Raw genomic sequence first — 17,826 nt, forward strand, 5'->3', positions numbered from 1 at the left:
GCTACAGTTGAACCAAGCGCGTAAACCGCCTGGGGCTCTGTGGTGATGGATAGCACATTGGAATTCTAGTTGGTTGTAGTTATTTAAAGGTTGTGGGTTTAAATCCCACCAGAGTCGTTCTTTAGTTTTAAATGCAAATATTTAGGATTTACATACAACTTTTCATAACAATATGATTGGAGATTGGAGATCCTTATACTGCATAAACAATATAATGATCGTTTGTTGACTGGAAAGTCCCTTTCAAAGTAAGATCTCAAGTTACAATGTAAATTCAGATTCCTTTAATCCAGTAATTGGTGTTTTGAAAAATTAAATTGTATCCGCATACTTAAAATAGGACTTGCACCAAATATCAGCAAGAGGAAGACTCAGATATAGCTGTTTTTGCATTTGGGAGAACTATTGTAAATATCTGACACTCCTTTGCCACTCTATGTATTCTACAAGTGCTACAGTTGAACCAAGCGTGTAAACCGTCTTGGGCTCTGTGGTGATGGATAGCGCGTTGGAATTCTAGTTGGTTGTAGTTATTTAAAGGTTGTGGGTTTGAGTCCCACCAGAGTCGTTCTTTAGTTTTAAATGCAAATATTTAGGATTTACATACAACTTTTCATAACAATATGATTGGAGATTGGAGATCCTTATACTGCATAAACAATATAATGATCGTTTGTTGACTGGAAAGTCCCTTTCAAAGTAAGATCTCAAGTTACAATGTAAATTCAGATTCCTTTAATCCAGTAATTGGTGTTTTGAAAACACTTTTGTCTCTACTCAACTAGCCTTGCTCAGATTGAGGGGTATGTATTCTAAAACATCATAAAAAAATGTCTCCCTACAGTCCTTAATTGAGTACCACAAATTATGTCACTAAATCCGCATACTTAAAATAGGACTTGCACCAAATATCAGCAAGAGGAAGACTCAGATATAGCTGTTTTTCCATTTGGGAGAAGTATTGTAAATATCTGACACTCCTTTGCCACGCTATGTATTCTACAAGTGCTACGGTCGAACCAAGCACGAAAACCGCAATGGTCTCTGTGGCACAATGGATAGCGCTTTGGACTTCTAGTTGGTTGTAGTTATTCAAAGGTTGTGGGTTTGAGTCCCACCAGAGTTGTTCTTTAGTTTTAAATGCAAATATTTAGGATTTACATTCAACTTTTCATAACAATATGATTGGAGATTGGAGTTCCTTATACTACATAAACAATATAATGATCGGTTTTTGACTGGAAAGTCCCTTTCAAAGTTAGATCACAAGTTACAAAGTAATTTCAGATTCCTTTAAACCAGTAATTGGTGTTTTCAAAACACTTTTGTCTCTACTCAACTAGCCTTGCTCAGATTGAGGGGTATGTATTCTAAAACATCATAAAAAAATGTCTCACTACAGTCCTTAATTGTGTACCACAAATTATGTCACTAAATCTGCATACTTAAAATAGGACTTGCACCAAATATCAGCAAGAGGAAGACTCAGATATAGCTGTTTTTGCATTTGGGAGAACTATTGTAAATATCTGACACTCCTTTGCCACTCTATGTATTCTACAAGTGCTACAGTCGAACCAAGCGCTTAAACTGCCAGGGGCGTGGTGACGCAATGGATAGCGCGTTAGACTTCTAGTTGGTTGTAGTTATTCAAAAGTTGTGGGCTTGAGTCCCACCAGAGTCGTTCTTTAGTTTTAAATGCAAATATTTAGGATTTACATACAACTTTTCATAACAATATGATTGGAGATTGGAGATCCTTATACTACATAAACAATATAATGATCGGTTGTTGACTGGAAAGTCCCTTTCGAAGTTAGATCACAAGTTACAATGTAATTTCAGATTCCTTTAAACCAGTAATTGGTGTTTTGAAAAATTACATTGTATCCGCATACTTAAAATAGGACTTGCACCAAATATCAGCAAGAGGAAGACTCAGATATAGCTGTTTTTGCATTTGGGAGAACTATTGTAAATATCTGACACTCCTTTGCCACTCTATGTATTCTACAAGTGCTACAGTCGAACCAAGCGCTTAAACTGCCAGGGGCGTGGTGGCGCAATGGGTAGCACGTTAGACTTCTAGTTGGTTGTAGTTATTCAAAAGTTGTGTGCTTGAGTCCCACCAGAGTCGTTCTTTAGTTTTAAATGCAAATATTTAGGATTTACATACAACTTTTCATAACAATATGATTGGAGATTGGAGATCCTTATACTACATAAACAATATAATGATCGGTTTTTGACTGGAAAGTCCCTTTCAAAGTAAGATCACAAGTTACAATGTAATTTCAGATTCCTTTAAATCAGTAATTGGTGTTTTGAAAACACTTTTGTTTCTACTGAACTAGCCTTGCTCAGATAGAGTGGTATGTATTCTAAAACAACCTAAAAAAATGTCTCCCTACAGTCCTTAATTGTGTACCACAAATTATGTCACTAAATCCGCATACTTAAAATAGGACTTGCACCAAATATCAGCAAGAGGAAGACTCAGATATAGCTGTTTTTCCATTTGGAAGAACTATTGTAAATATCTGACACTCCTTTGCCACTCTATGTATTCTACAAGTGCTACAGTCGAACCAAGAGCTTAAACTGCCAGGGGCTCTGTGGCCCAATGGATAGCGCATTGGTCGTCTAGTTGATTGTAGTTCTTCAAAGGTTGTGGGTTCGAGTCCTACCTTTGTCGTTCTTTAGTTTTAAATGCAAATATTTAGGATTTACATTCAACTTTTCATAACAATATGACTGGAGATAGGAGATCCTTATACTACATAAACAATATAATGATCGGTTGTTGACTGGAAAGTCCTTTTCGAAGTTAGATCACAAGTTACAATGTAATTTCAGATTCCTTTAAACCAGTAATTGGTGTTTTGAAAAATTAAATTGTATCCGCATACTTAAAATAGGACTTGCACCAAATATCAGCAAGAGGAAGACTCAGATATAGCTGTTTTTGCATTTGGGAGAACTATTGTAAATATCTGACACTCCTCTGCCACTCTATGTATTCTACAAGTGCTACAGTTGAACCAAGCGTGTAAACCGCCTCGGGCTCTGTGGTGATGGATAGCGCATTGGAATTCTAGTTGGTTGTAGTTATTTAAAGGTTGTGGGTTTGAGTCCCACCAGAGTCGTTCTTTAGTTTTAAATGCAAATATTTAGGATTTACATACAACTTTTCATAACAATATGATTGGAGATTGGAGATCCTTATACTGCATAAACAATATAATGATCGTTTGTTGACTGGAAAGTCCCTTTCAAAGTAAGGTCTCAAGTTACAATGTAAATTCAGATTCCTTTAATCCAGTAATTGGTGTTTTGAAAACACTTTTGTCTCTACTCAACTAGCCTTGCTCAGATTGTGGGGTATGTATTCTAAAACATCATAAAAAAATGTCTCCCTACAGTCCTTAATTGTGTACCACAAATTATGTCACTAAATCCGCATACTTAAAATAGGACTTGCACCAAATATCAGCAAGAGGAAGACTCAGATATAGCTGTTTTTCCATTTGGGAGAAGTATTGTAAATATCTGACACTCCTTTGCCACGCTATGTATTCTACAAGTGCTACAGTCGAACCAAGCGCTTAAACCGCCTGGGGCTCTGTGGCGCAATGGATAGCGCATTGGACTTCTAGTTGGTTGTAGTTATTCAAAGGTTGTGGGTTCAAGTCCCACCAGAGTAATTCTTTAGTTTTAAATGCAAATATTTAGGATTTACATTCAACTTTTCATAACAATATGATTGGAGATTGGACATCCTTATACTACATAAACAATATAATGATCTGTTTTTGACTGGAAAGTCCCTTTCAAAGTTAGATCACAAGTTACAATGTAATTTCAGATTCCTATAAACCAGTAATTGGTGTTTTGAAAACACTTTTCTCTCTGCTCAACTAGCCTTGCTCAGATTGAGGGGTATGTATTCTAAAACCTCAAAAAAAAATGTCTCCCTACAGTCCTTAATTGTGTACCACAAATTATGTCAATAAATCAGCATACTTAAAATAGGACTTGCACCAAATATCAGCAAGAGGAAGACTCAGATATAGCTGTTTTTGCATTTGGGAGAACTATTGTAAATATCTGACACTCCTTTGACACTCTATGTATTCTACAAGTGCTACAGTTGAACCAAGCGTGTAAACCGCCTGGGGCTCTGTGGTGATGGATAGCGCATTGGAATTCTAGTTGGTTGTAGTTATTTAAAGGTTGTGGGTTTGAGTCCCACCAGAGTCGTTCTTTAGTTTTAAATGCAAATATTTAGGATTTACATACAACTTTTCATAACAATATGATTGGAGTTTGGACTTCCTTATACTACATAAACAATATAATGATTGGTTATTGACTGGAAAGTCCCTTTCAAAGTTAGATTACAAGTTACAATGCAATTTCAGATTCCTTTAAACCAGTAATTGGTGTTTTGAAAACAATTTTGTCTCTACTCAACTAGCCTTGCTCAGATTGAGGGGTATGTATTCTAAAACATCATAAAAAAATGTCTCCCTACAGTCCTTAATTGTGTACCACAAATTATGTCACTAAATCCGCATACTTAAAATAGGACTTGCACCAAATATCAGCAAGAGGAAGACTCAGATATAGCTGTTTTTGCATTTGTGAGAACAATTGTAAATATCTGACACTCCTTTGCCACTCTATGTATTCTACAAGTGCTACAGTCGAACCAAGCGCTTAAACTGCCAGGGGCGCTGTGGCGCAATAGATAGCTTGTTAGACTTCTAGTTGGTTGTAATTATTCAAAGGTTGTGGGCTTGAGTCCCCCCAGATTCATTCTTTAGTTTTAAATGCAAATATTTAGGATTTACATTCAACTTTTCATAACAATATGACTGGAGATAGCAGATCCTTATACTACATAAACAATATAATGATCGGTTGTTGACTGGAAAGTCCTTTTCGAAGTTAGATCACAAGTTACAATGTAATTTCAGATTCCTTTAAACCAGTAATTGGTGTTTTGAAAAATTAAATTGTATCCGCATACTTAAAATAGGACTTGCACCAAATATCAGCAAGAGGAAGACTCAGATATAGCTGTTTTTGCATTTGGGAGAACTATTGTAAATATCTGACACTCCTTTGCCACTCTATGTATTCTACAAGAGCTACAGTTGAACCAAGCGTGTAAACCGCCTGGGGCTCTGTGGTGATGGATAGCGCATTGGAATTCTAGTTGGTTGTAGTTATTTAAAGGTTGTGGGTTTGAGTCCCACCAGAGTCGTTCTTTAGTTTTAAATGCAAATATTTAGGATTTACATACAACTTTTCATAACAATATGATTGGAGATTGGAGATCCTTATACTGCATAAACAATATAATGATCGGTTGTTGACTGGAAAGTCCCTTTCAAAGTAAGATCTCAAGTTACAATGTAAATTCAGATTCCTTTAATCCAGTAATTGGTGTTTTGAAAACACTTTTGTCTCTACTCAACTAGCCTTGCTCAGATTGAGGGGTATGTATTCTAAAACATCATAAAAAAATGTCTCCCTACAGTCCTTAATTGTGTACCACAAATTATCACACTAAATCGCATACTTAAAATAGGACTTGCACCAATTATCAGCAAGAGGAAGACTCAGATATAGCTGTTTTTCCATTTGGGAGAACTATTATAAATAACTGACACTCCTTTGCCAAGCTATGTATTCTACAAGTGCTACAGTCGAACCAAGCGCTAAAACCGCAAGGGGTTTTGAGGCGCAATGGATAGCGCATTGGACTTCTAGTTATTTGTAGTTATTCAAAGGTTGTGGGTTCGAGTCCCACCAGAGTCATTCTTAAGTTTTAAATGCAAATATTTAGGATTTACATTCAACTTTTCATAACAATATGATTGGAGATTGGACATCCTTATACTACATAAACAATATAATGACCGGTTTTTGACTGGAAAGTCCCTTTCAAAGTTAGATCACAAGTTACAATGTAATTTCAGATTCCTTTAAACCAGTAATTGGTGTTTTGAAAACACTTTTCTCTCTGCTCAACTAGCCTTGCTCAGATTGAGGGGTATGTATTCTAAAACATGAAAAAAAAATGTCTCCCTACAGTCCTTAATTGTGTACCACAAATTATGTCAATAAATCAGCATACTTGAAATAGGACTTGCACCAAATATCAGCAAGAGGAAGACTCAGATATAGCTGTTTTTGCATTTGGGAGAACTATTGTAAATATCAGACACTCCTTTGCCACTCTATGTATTCTACAAGTGCTACAGTTGAACCAAGCGCGTAAACCGCCTTGGGCTCTGTGGCGATGGATAGCGCATTGGACTTCTAGCTGGTTGTAGTTATTCAAAGGTTGTGGGTTTGAGTGCCACCAGAGTCGTTATTTAGTTTTAAATGCAAATATTTAGGATTTACATACAACTTTTCATAACAATATTATTGGAGATTGGAGATCCTTATACTATATAAACAATATAATGATCGGTTGTTGACTGGAAAGTCCCTTTCAAAGTAAGAACACAAGTTACAATGTAATTTCAGATTCCTTTAAACCAGTAATTGGTGTTTTCAAAACACTTTTGTCTCTACTCAACTAGCCTTGCTCAGATTGAGGGGTATGTATTCTAAAACATCATAAAAAAATGTCTCCCTACAGTCCTTAATTGTGTACCACAAATTATGTCACTAAATCTGCATACTTAAAATAGGACTTGCACCAAATATCAGCAAGAGGAAGACTCAGATATAGCTGTTTTTGCATTTGGGAGAACTATTGTAAATATCTGACACTCCTTTGCCACTCTATGTATTCTACAAGTGCTACAGTCGAACCAAGCGCTTAAACTGCCAGGGGCGTGGTGGCGCAATGGATAGCGCGTTAGACTTCTAGTTGGTTGTAGTTATTCAAAAGTTGTGGGCTTGAGTCCCACCAGAGTCGTTCTTTAGTTTTAAATGCAAATATTTAGGATTTACATACAACTTTTCATAACAATATGATTGGAGATTGGAGATCCTTATACTACATAAACAATATAATGATCGGTTTTTGACTGGAAAGTCCCTTTCAAAGTAAGATCACAAGTTACAATGTAATTTCAGATTCCTTTAAACCAGTAATTGGTGTTTTGAAAAATTAAATTGTATCCGCATACTTAAAATAGGACTTGCACCAAATATCAGCAAGAGGAAGACTCAGATATAGCTGTTTTTGCATTTGGGAGAACTATTGTAAATATCTGACACTCCTTTGCCACTCTATGTATTCTACAAGAGCTACAGTTGAACCAAGCGTGTAAACTGCCTGGGGCTCTGTGGTGATGGATAGCGCATTGGAATTCTAGTTGGTTGTAGTTATTTAAAGGTTGTGGGTTTGAGTCCCACCAGAGTCGTTCTTTAGTTTTAAATGCAAATATTTAGGATTTACATACAACTTTTCATAACAATATGCTTGGAGATTGGAGATCCTTATACTGCATAAACAATATAATGATCGGTTGTTGACTGGAAAGTCCCTTTCAAAGTAAGATCTCAAGTTACAATGTAAATTCAGATTCCTTTAATCCAGTAATTGGTGTTTTGAAAACACTTTTGTCTCTACTCAACTAGCCTTGCTCAGATTGAGGGGTATGTATTCTAAAACATCATAAAAAAATGTCTCCCTACAGTCCTTAATTGTGTACCACAAATTATGACACTAAATCGCATACTTAAAATAGGACTTGCACCAATTATCAGCAAGAGGAAGACTCAGATATAGCTGTTTTTCCATTTGGGAGAACTATTATAAATAACTGACACTCCTTTGCCACGCTATGTATTCTACAAGTGCTACAGTCGAACCAAGCGCTAAAACCGCCTGGGGCTCTGTGGAGCAATGGATAGCGCATTGGACTTCTAGTGGGTTGTAGTTATTCAAAGGTCGTGGGTTCGAGTCCCACCAGAGTCGTTCTTTAGTTTTAAATGCAAATATTTAGGATTTACATTCAACTTTTCATAACAATATGATTGGAGATTGGACATCCTTATACTACATAAACAATATAATGATCTGTTTTTGACGGGAAAGTCCCTTTCAAAGTTAGATCACAAGTTACAATGTAATTTCAGATTCCTTTAAACCAGTAATTGGTGTTTTGAAAACACTTTTCTCTCTGCTCAACTAGCCTTGCTCAGATTGAGGGGTATGTATTCTAAAACATCAAAAAAAAATGTCTCCCTACAGTCCTTAATTGTGTACCACAAATTATGTCAATAAATCAGCATACTTAAAATAGGACTTGCACCAAATATCAGCAAGAGGAAGACTCAGATATAGCTGTTTTTGCATTTGGGAGAACTATTGTAAATATCTGACACTCCTTTGCCACTCTATGTATTCTACAAGTGCTACAGTTGAACCAAGCGCATAAACCGCCAGGGGCTCTGTGGCGCAATGGATAGCGCATTGGACTTCTAGTTGGTTGTAGTAATTCAAAGGTTGTGGGTTCGAGTCCCACCAGAGTCATTCTTTAGTTTTAAATGCAAATATTTAGGATTTACATTCAACTTTTCATAACAATATGATTGGAGATTGGACATCCTTATACTACATAAACAATATAATGATCGGTTGTTGACTGGAAAGTCCCTTTCAAAGTAAGAACACAAGTTAAAATGTAATTTCAGATTCCTTTAAACCAGTAGTTGGTGTTTTCAAAACACTTTTGTCTCTACTCAACTAGCCTTGCTCAGATTGAGGGGTATGTATTCTAAAACATCATAAAAAAATGTCTCCCTAGAGTCCTTAATTGTGTACCACAAATTTTGTCACTAAATCCGCATACTTAAAATAGGACTTGCACCAAATATCAGCAAGAGGAAGACTCAGATATAGCTGTTTTTGCATTTGGGAGAACTATTGTAAATATCTGACACTCCTTTGCCACTCTATGTATTCTACAAGTGCTACAGTCGAACCAAGCGCTTAAACTGCCTGGGGCGTGGTGGCGCAATGGATAGCGCGTTAAACTTCTAGTTGGTTGTAGTTACTCAAAAGTTGTGGGCTTGAGTCCCACCAGAGTCTTTCTTTAGTTTTAAATGCAAATATTTAGGATTTACATACAACTTTTCATAACAATATGATTGGAGATTGGAGATCCTTCTACTACATAAACAATATAATGATCGGTTTTTGACTGGAAAGTCCCTTTCAAAGTAAGATCACAAGTTACAATGTAATTTCAGATTCCTTTAAACCAGTAATTGGTGTTTTGAAAACACTTTTGTCTCTACTCAACTAGCCTTGCTCAGATTGAGGGGTATGTATTCTAAAACATCATAAAAAAATGTCTCCCTACAGTCCTTAATTGTGTACCACAAATTTTGTCACTAAATCCGCATACTTAAAATAGGACTTGCACCAAATATCAGCAAGAGGAAGACTCAGATATAGCTGTTTTTGCATTTGGGAGAACTATTGTAAATATCTGACACTCCTTTGCCACTCTATGTATTCTACAAGTGCTACAGTCGAACCAAGCGCTTAAACTGCCTGGGGCGTGGTGGCGCAATGGATAGCGCGTTAGACTTCTACTTGGTTGTAGTTATTCAAAAGTTGTGGGCTTGAGTCCCACCAGAGTCGTTCTTTAGTTTTAAATGCAAATATTTAGGATTTACATACAACTTTTCATAACAATATGATTGGAGATTGGAGATCCTTATACTACATAAACAATATAATGATCGGTTGTTGACTGGAAAGTCCCTTTCGAAGTTAGATCACAAGTTACAATGTAATTTCAGATTCCTTTAAACCAGTAATTGGTGTTTTGAAAAATTACATTGTATCCGCATACTTAAAATAGGACTTGCACCAAATATCAGCAAGAGGAAGACTCAGATATAGCTGTTTTTGCATTTGGGAGAACTATTGTAAATATCTGACACTCCTTTGCCACTCTATGTATTCTACAAGTGCTACAGTCGAACCAAGCGCCTAAACTGCCAGGGGCGTGGTGGCGCAATGGATAGCGCATTAGACTTCTTGTTGGTTGTAGTTATTCAAAAGTTGTGGGCTTGAGTCCCACCAGAGTCGTTCTTTAGTTTTAAATGCAAATATTTAAAATTTACATACAACTTTTCATAACAATATGATTGGAGATTGGAGATCCTTCTACTACATAAACAATATAATGATCGGTTTTTGACTGGAAAGTCCCTTTCAAAGTAAGATCACAAGTTACAATGTAATTTCAGATTCCTTTAAACCAGTAATTGGTGTTTTGAAAACACTTTTGTCTCTACTCAACTAGCCTTGCTCAGATTGAGGGGTATGTATTCTAAAACATCATAAAAAAATGTCTCCCTACAGTCCTTAATTGTGTACCACAAATTATGTCACTAAATCCGCATACTTAAAATAGGACTTGCACCAAATATCAGCAAGAGGAAGACTCAGATATAGCTGTTTTTCCATTTGGAAGAACTATTGTAAATATCTGACACTCCTTTGCCACTCTATGTATTCTACAAGTGCTACAGTTGAACCAAGCGCATAAACCGCCAGGGGCGTGGTGGCGCAATGGATAGCGCGTTAGACTTCTAGTTGGTTGTAGTTATTCAAAAGTTGTGGGCTTGAGTCCCACCAGAGTCGTTCTTTAGTTTTAAATGCAAATATTTAGGATTTACATACAACTTTTCATAACAATATGATTGGAGATTGGAGATCCTTATACTACATAAACAATATAATGATCGGTTGTTGACTGGAAAGTCCCTTTCGAAGTTAGATCACAAGTTACAATGTAATTTCAGATTCCTTTAAACCAGTAATTGGTGTTTTGAAAAATTACATTGTATCCGCATACTTAAAATAGGACTTGCACCAAATATCAGCAAGAGGAAGACTCAGATATAGCTGTTTTTGCATTTGGGAGAACTATTGTAAATATCTGACACTCCTTTGCCACTCTATGTATTCTACAAGTGCTACAGTCGAACCAAGCGCTTAAACTGCCAGGGGCGTGGTGGCGCAATGGATAGCGCGTTAGACTTCTAGTTGGTTGTAGTTATTCAAAAGTTGTGGGCTTGAGTCCCACCAGAGTCATTCTTTAGTTTTAAATGCAAATATTTAGGATTTACATACAACTTTTCATAACAATATGATTGGAGATTGGAGATCCTTCTACTACATAAACAATATAATGATCGGTTTTTGACTGGAAAGTCCCTTTCAAAGTAAGATCACAAGTTACAATGTAATTTCAGATTCCTTTAAACCAGTAATTGGTGTTTTGAAAACACTTTTGTCTCTACTCAACTAGCCTTGCTCAGATTGAGGGGTATGTATTCTAAAACATCATAAAAAAATGTCTCCCTACAGTCCTTAATTGTGTACCACAAATTTTGTCACTAAATCCGCATACTTAAAATAGGACTTGCACCAAATATCAGCAAGAGGAAGACTCAGATATAGCTGTTTTTGCATTTGGGAGAACTATTGTAAATATCTGACACTCCTTTGCCACTCTATGTATTCTACAAGTGCTACAGTCGAACCAAGCGCTTAAACTGCCTGGGGCGTGGTGGCGCAATGGATAGCGCGTTAGACTTCTAGTTGGTTGTAGTTATTCAAAAGTTGTGGCCTTGAGTCCCACCAGAGTCGTTCTTTAGTTTTAAATGCAAATATTTAGGATTTACATACAACTTTTCATAACAATATGATTGGAGATTGGAGATCCTTATACTACATAAACAATATAATGATCGGTTGTTGACTGGAAAGTCCCTTTCGAAGTTAGATCACAAGTTACAATGTAATTTCAGATTCCTTTAAACCAGTAATTGGTGTTTTGAAAAATTACATTGTATCCGCATACTTAAAATAGGACTTGCACCAAATATCAGCAAGAGGAAGACTCAGATATAGCTGTTTTTGCATTTGGGAGAACTATTGTAAATATCTGACACTCCTTTGCCACTCTATGTATTCTACAAGTGCTACAGTCGAACCAAGCGCCTAAACTGCCAGGGGCGTGGTGGCGCAATGGATAGCGCGTTAGACTTCTAGTTGGTTGTAGTTATTCAAAAGTTGTGGGTTTGAGTCCCACCAGAGTCGTTCTTTAGTTTTAAATGCAAATATTTAGGATTTACATACAACTTTTCATAACAATATGATTGGAGATTGGAGATCCTTCTACTACATAAACAATATAATGATCGGTTTTTGACTGGAAAGTCCCTTTCAAAGTAAGATCACAAGTTACAATGTAATTTCAGATTCCTTTAAACCAGTAATTGGTGTTTTGAAAACACTTTTGTCTCTACTCAACTAGCCTTGCTCAGATTGAGGGGTATGTATTCTAAAACATCATAAAAAAATGTCTCCCTACAGTCCTTAATTGTGTACCACAAATTATGTCACTAAATCCGCATACTTAAAATAGGACTTGCACCAAATATCAGCAAGAGGAAGACTCAGATATAGCTGTTTTTCCATTTGGAAGAACTATTGTAAATATCTGACACTCCTTTGCCACTCTATGTATTCTACAAGTGCTACAGTTGAACCAAGCGTATAAACCGCCAGGGGCTCTGTGGCGCAATGGATAGCGCATTAGACTTCTAGTTGGTTGTAGTAATTCAAAGGTTGTGGGTTCGAGTCCCACCAGAGTCATTCTTTAGTTTTAAATGCAAATATTTAGGATTTACATTCAACTTTTCATAACAATATGATTGGAGATTGGACATCCTTATACTACATAAACAATATAATGATCGGTTTTTGACTGGAAAGTCCCTTTCAAAGTAAGATCACAAGTTACAATGTAATTTCAGATTCCTTTAAACCAGTAATTGGTGTTTTGAAAACACTTTTGTCTCTACTCAACTAGCCTTGCTCAGATTGAGGGGTATGTATTCTAAAACATCATAAAAAAATGTCTCCCTACAGTCCTTAATTGTGTACCACAAATTTTGTCACTAAATCCGCATACTTAAAATAGGACTTGCACCAAATATCAGCAAGAGGAAGACTCAGATATAGCTGTTTTTGCATTTGGGAGAACTATTGTAAATATCTGACACTCCTTTGCCACTCTATGTATTCTACAAGTGCTACAGTCGAACCAAGCGCTTAAACTGCCTGGGGCGTGGTGGCGCAATGGATAGCGCGTTAGACTTCTACTTGGTTGTAGTTATTCAAAAGTTGTGGGCTTGAGTCCCACCAGAGTCATTCTTTAGTTTTAAATGCAAATATTTAGGATTTACATACAACTTTTCATAACAATATGATTGGAGATTGGAGATCCTTATACTACATAAACAATATAATGATCGGTTGTTGACTGGAAAGTCCCTTTCGAAGTTAGATCACAAGTTACAATGTAATTTCAGATTCCTTTAAACCAGTAATTGGTGTTTTGAAAAATTACATTGTATCCGCATACTTAAAATAGGACTTGCACCAAATGTCAGCAAGAGGAAGACTCAGATATAGCTGTTTTTGCATTTGGGAGAACTATTGTAAATATCTGACACTCCTTTGCCACTCTATGTATTCTACAAGTGCTACAGTCGAACCAAGCGCTTAAACTGCCAGGGGCGTGGTGGCGCAATGGATAGCGCGTTAGACTTCTAGTTGGTTGTAGTTATTCAAAAGTTGTGGGCTTGAGTCCCACCAGAGTCATTCTTTAGTTTTAAATGCAAATATTTAGGATTTACATACAACTTTTCATAACAATATGATTGGAGATTGGAGATCCTTCTACTACATAAACAATATAATGATCGGTTTTTGACTGGAAAGTCCCTTTCAAAGTAAGATCACAAGTTACAATGAAATTTCAGATTCCTTTAAACCAGTAATTGGTGTTTTGAAAACACTTTTGTCTCTACTCAACTAGCCTTGCTCAGATTGAGGGGTATGTATTCTAAAACATCATAAAAAAATGTCTCCCTACAGTCCTTAATTGTGTACCACAAATTTTGTCACTAAATCCGCATACTTAAAATAGGACTTGCACCAAATATCAGCAAGAGGAAGACTCAGATATAGCTGTTTTTGCATTTGGGAGAACTATTGTAAATATCTGACACTCCTTTGCCACTCTATGTATTCTACAAGTGCTACAGTCGAACCAAGCGCTTAAACTGCCTGGGGCGTGGTGGCGCAATGGATAGCGCGTTAGACTTCTAGTTGGTTGTAGTTATTCAAAAGTTGTGGGCTTGAGTCCCACCAGAGTCGTTCTTTAGTTTTAAATGCAAATATTTAGGATTTACATACAACTTTTCATAACAATATGATTGGAGATTGGAGATCCTTATACTACATAAACAATATAATGATCGGTTGTTGACTGGAAAGTCCCTTTCGAAGTTAGATCACAAGATACAATGTAATTTCAGATTCCTTTAAACCAGTAATTGGTGTTTTGAAAAATTACATTGTATCCGCATACTTAAAATAGGACTTGCACCAAATATCAGCAAGAGGAAGACTCAGATATAGCTGTTTTTGCATTTGGGAGAACTATTGTAAATATCTGACACTCCTTTGCCACTCTATGTATTCTACAAGTGCTACAGTCGAACCAAGCGCCTAAACTGCCAGGGGCGTGGTGGCGCAATGGATAGCGCGTTAGACTTCTAGTTGGTTGTAGTTATTCAAAAGTTGTGGGTTTGAGTCCCACCAGAGTCGTTCTTTAGTTTTAAATGCAAATATTTAGGATTTACATACAACTTTTCATAACAATATGATTGGAGATTGGAGATCCTTCTACTACATAAACAATATAATGATCGGTTTTTGACTGGAAAGTCCCTTTCAAAGTAAGATCACAAGTTACAATGTAATTTCAGATTCCTTTAAACCAGTAATTGGTGTTTTGAAAACACTTTTGTCTCTACTCAACTAGCCTTGCTCAGATTGAGGGGTATGTATTCTAAAACATCATAAAAAAATGTCTCCATACAGTCCTTAATTGTGTACCACAAATTATGTCACTAAATCCGCATACTTAAAATAGGACTTGCACCAAATATCAGCAAGAGGAAGACTCAGATATAGCTGTTTTTCCATTTGGAAGAACTATTGTAAATATCTGACACTCCTTTGCCACTCTATGTATTCTACAAGTGCTACAGTTGAACCAAGCGCATAAACCGCCAGGGGCTCTGTGGCGCAATGGATAGCGCATTAGACTTCTAGTTGGTTGTAGTAATTCAAAGGTTGTGGGTTCGAGTCCCACCAGAGTCATTCTTTAGTTTTAAATGCAAATATTTAGGATTTACATTCAACTTTTCATAACAATATGATTGGAGATTGGACATCCTTATACTACATAAACAATATAATGATCGGTTGTTGACTGGAAAGTCCCTTTCAAAGTAAGAACACAAGTTAAAATGTAATTTCAGATTCCTTTAAACCAGTAGTTGGTGTTTTCAAAACACTTTTGTCTCTACTCAACTAGCCTTGCTCAGATTGAGGGGTATGTATTCTAAAACATCATAAAAAAATGTCTCCCTACAGTCCTTAATTGTGTACCACAAATTTTGTCACTAAATCCGCATACTTAAAATAGGACTTGCACCAAATATCATCAAGAGGAAGACTCAGATATAGCTGTTTTTGCATTTGGGAGAACTATTGTAAATATCTGACACTCCTTTGCCACTCTATGTATTCTACAAGTGCTACAGTCGAACCAAGCGCTTAAACTGCCTGGGGCGTGGTGGCGCAATGGATAGCGCGTTAGACTTCTAGTTGGTTGTAGTTATTCAAAAGTTGTGGGCTTGAGTCCCACCAGAGTTGTTCTTTAGTTTTAAATGCAAATATTTAGGATTTACATACAACTTTTCATAACAATATGATTGGAGATTGGAGATCCTTATACTACATAAACAATATAATGATCGGTTGTTGACTGGAAAGTCCCTTTCGAAGTTAGATCACAAGTTACAATGTAATTTCAGATTCCTTTAAACCAGTAATTGGTGTTTTGAATAATTAAATTGTAACCGCATACTTAAAATAGGACTTGCACCAAATATCAGCAAGAGGAAGACTCAGATATAGCTGTTTTTGCATTTGGGAGAACTATTGTAAATATCTGACACTCCTTTGCCACTCTATGTATTCTACAAGTGCTACAGTCGAACCAAGCGCTTAAACTGCCAGGGGCGTGGTGGCGCAATGGATAGCGCGTTAGACTTCTAGTTGGTTGTAGTTATTCAAAAGTTGTGGGCTTGAGTCCCACCAGAGTCGTTCTTTAGTTTTAAATTCAAATATTTAGGATTTACATACAACTTTTCATAACAATATGATTGGAGATTGGAGATCCTTCTACTACATAAACAATATAATGATGGGTTTTTGACTGGAAAGTCCCTTTCAAAGTAAGATCACAAGTTACAATGTAATTTCAGATTCCTTTAAACCAGTAATTGGTGTTTTGAAAACACTTTTGTCTCTACTCAACTAGCCTTGCTCAGATTGAGGGGTATGTATTCTAAAACATCATAAAAAAATGTCTCCCTACAGTCCTTAATTGTGTACCACAAATTATGTCACTAAATCCGCATACTTAAAATAGGACTTGCACCAAATATCAGCAAGAGGAAGACTCAGATATAGCTGTTTTTCCATTTGGAAGAACTATTGTAAATATCTGACACTCCTTTGCCACTCTATGTATTCTACAAGTGCTACAGTCGAACCAAGAGCTTAAACTGCCAGGGGCTCTGTGGCCCAATGGATAGCGCATTGGTCATCTAGTTTGTTGTAGTTATGCAAAAGTTGTGGGTTCGAGTCCCACCTTAGTCGTTCTTTAGTTTTAAATGCAAATATTTAGGATTTACATTCAACTTTTCATAACAATATGATTGGAGATAGGAGATCCTTATACTACATAAACAATATAATGATCGGTTGTTGACTGGAAAGTCCCTTTCGAAGTTAGATCACAAGTTACAATGTAATTTCAGATTCCTTTAAACCAGTAATTGGTGTTTTGAAAAATTAAATTGTATCTGCATACTTAAAATAGGACTTGCACGAAATATCAGCAAGAGGAAGACTCAGATATAGCTGTTTTTGCATTTGGGAGAACTATTGTAAATATCTGACACTCCTTTGCCACTCTATGTATTCTACAAGTGCTACAGTTGAACCAAGCGTGTAAACCGCCTGGGGCTCTGTGGTGATGGATAGCGCATTGGAATTCTAGTTGGTTGTAGTTATTTAAAGGTTGTGGGTTTGAGTCCCACCAGAGTCGTTCTTTAGTTTTAAATGCAAATATTTAGGATTTACATAAAACTTTTCATAACAATATGATTGGAGATTGGAGATCCTTATACTGCATAAACAATATAATGATCGTTTGTTGACTGGAAAGTCCCTTTCAAAGTAAGATCTCAAGTTACAATGTAAATTCAGATTCCATTAATCCAGTAATTGGTGTTTTGAAAACACTTTTGTCTCTACTCAACTAGCCTTGCTCAGATTGAGGGGTATGTATTCTAAAAAATCATAAAAAAATGTCTCCCTACAGTCCTTAATTGAGTACCACAAATTATGTCACTAAATCCGCATACTTAAAATAGGACTTGCACCAAATATCAGCAAGAGGAAGACTCAGATATAGCTGTTTTTCCATTTGGGAGAACTATTGTAAATATCTGACACTCCTTTGCCACGCTATGTATTCTACAAGTGCTACAGTCGAACCAAGCGCTAGAACCGAAAGGGGCTCTGTGGCGCAATGCATAGCGCATTGGACTTCTACTTGGTTGTAGTTATTCAAAGGTTGTGGGTTCAAGTCCCCCCAGAGTCATTCTTTTGTTTTA

At 36.5% G+C, this 17,826-nt stretch overlaps 5 non-coding genes across 5 annotated transcripts; all 5 read left to right on the plus strand.

The window, feature by feature from the left end:
- The first annotated feature begins 3,618 nt into the window (after positions 1–3,618).
- On the plus strand, positions 3,619–3,704 carry TRNAR-UCU (transfer RNA arginine (anticodon UCU)). Its single transcript is given in 2 exon segments — positions 3,619–3,655; positions 3,669–3,704. It is a non-coding gene; the product is annotated as a tRNA-Arg (tRNA).
- A 4,158-nt stretch (positions 3,705–7,862) lies between these two features.
- On the plus strand, positions 7,863–7,948 carry TRNAR-UCU (transfer RNA arginine (anticodon UCU)). Its single transcript is given in 2 exon segments — positions 7,863–7,899; positions 7,913–7,948. It is a non-coding gene; the product is annotated as a tRNA-Arg (tRNA).
- Positions 7,949–8,420: 472 nt separating this feature from the next.
- On the plus strand, positions 8,421–8,506 carry TRNAR-UCU (transfer RNA arginine (anticodon UCU)). The gene is given in 2 exon segments: positions 8,421–8,457; positions 8,471–8,506. It is a non-coding gene; the product is annotated as a tRNA-Arg (tRNA).
- Positions 8,507–12,569: 4,063 nt separating this feature from the next.
- Positions 12,570–12,655, plus strand: TRNAR-UCU (transfer RNA arginine (anticodon UCU)). Its single transcript is given in 2 exon segments — positions 12,570–12,606; positions 12,620–12,655. It is a non-coding gene; the product is annotated as a tRNA-Arg (tRNA).
- A 2,494-nt stretch (positions 12,656–15,149) lies between these two features.
- Positions 15,150–15,235, plus strand: TRNAR-UCU (transfer RNA arginine (anticodon UCU)). The gene is given in 2 exon segments: positions 15,150–15,186; positions 15,200–15,235. It is a non-coding gene; the product is annotated as a tRNA-Arg (tRNA).
- Positions 15,236–17,826: the final 2,591 nt, after the last annotated feature.

This window comes from Taudactylus pleione, unplaced genomic scaffold, assembly GCF_031769625.1.
Source record: "Taudactylus pleione unplaced genomic scaffold, aTauple2 ptg000070l, whole genome shotgun sequence".
Classification (NCBI taxonomy): Eukaryota; Metazoa; Chordata; class Amphibia; order Anura; family Myobatrachidae; genus Taudactylus; species Taudactylus pleione.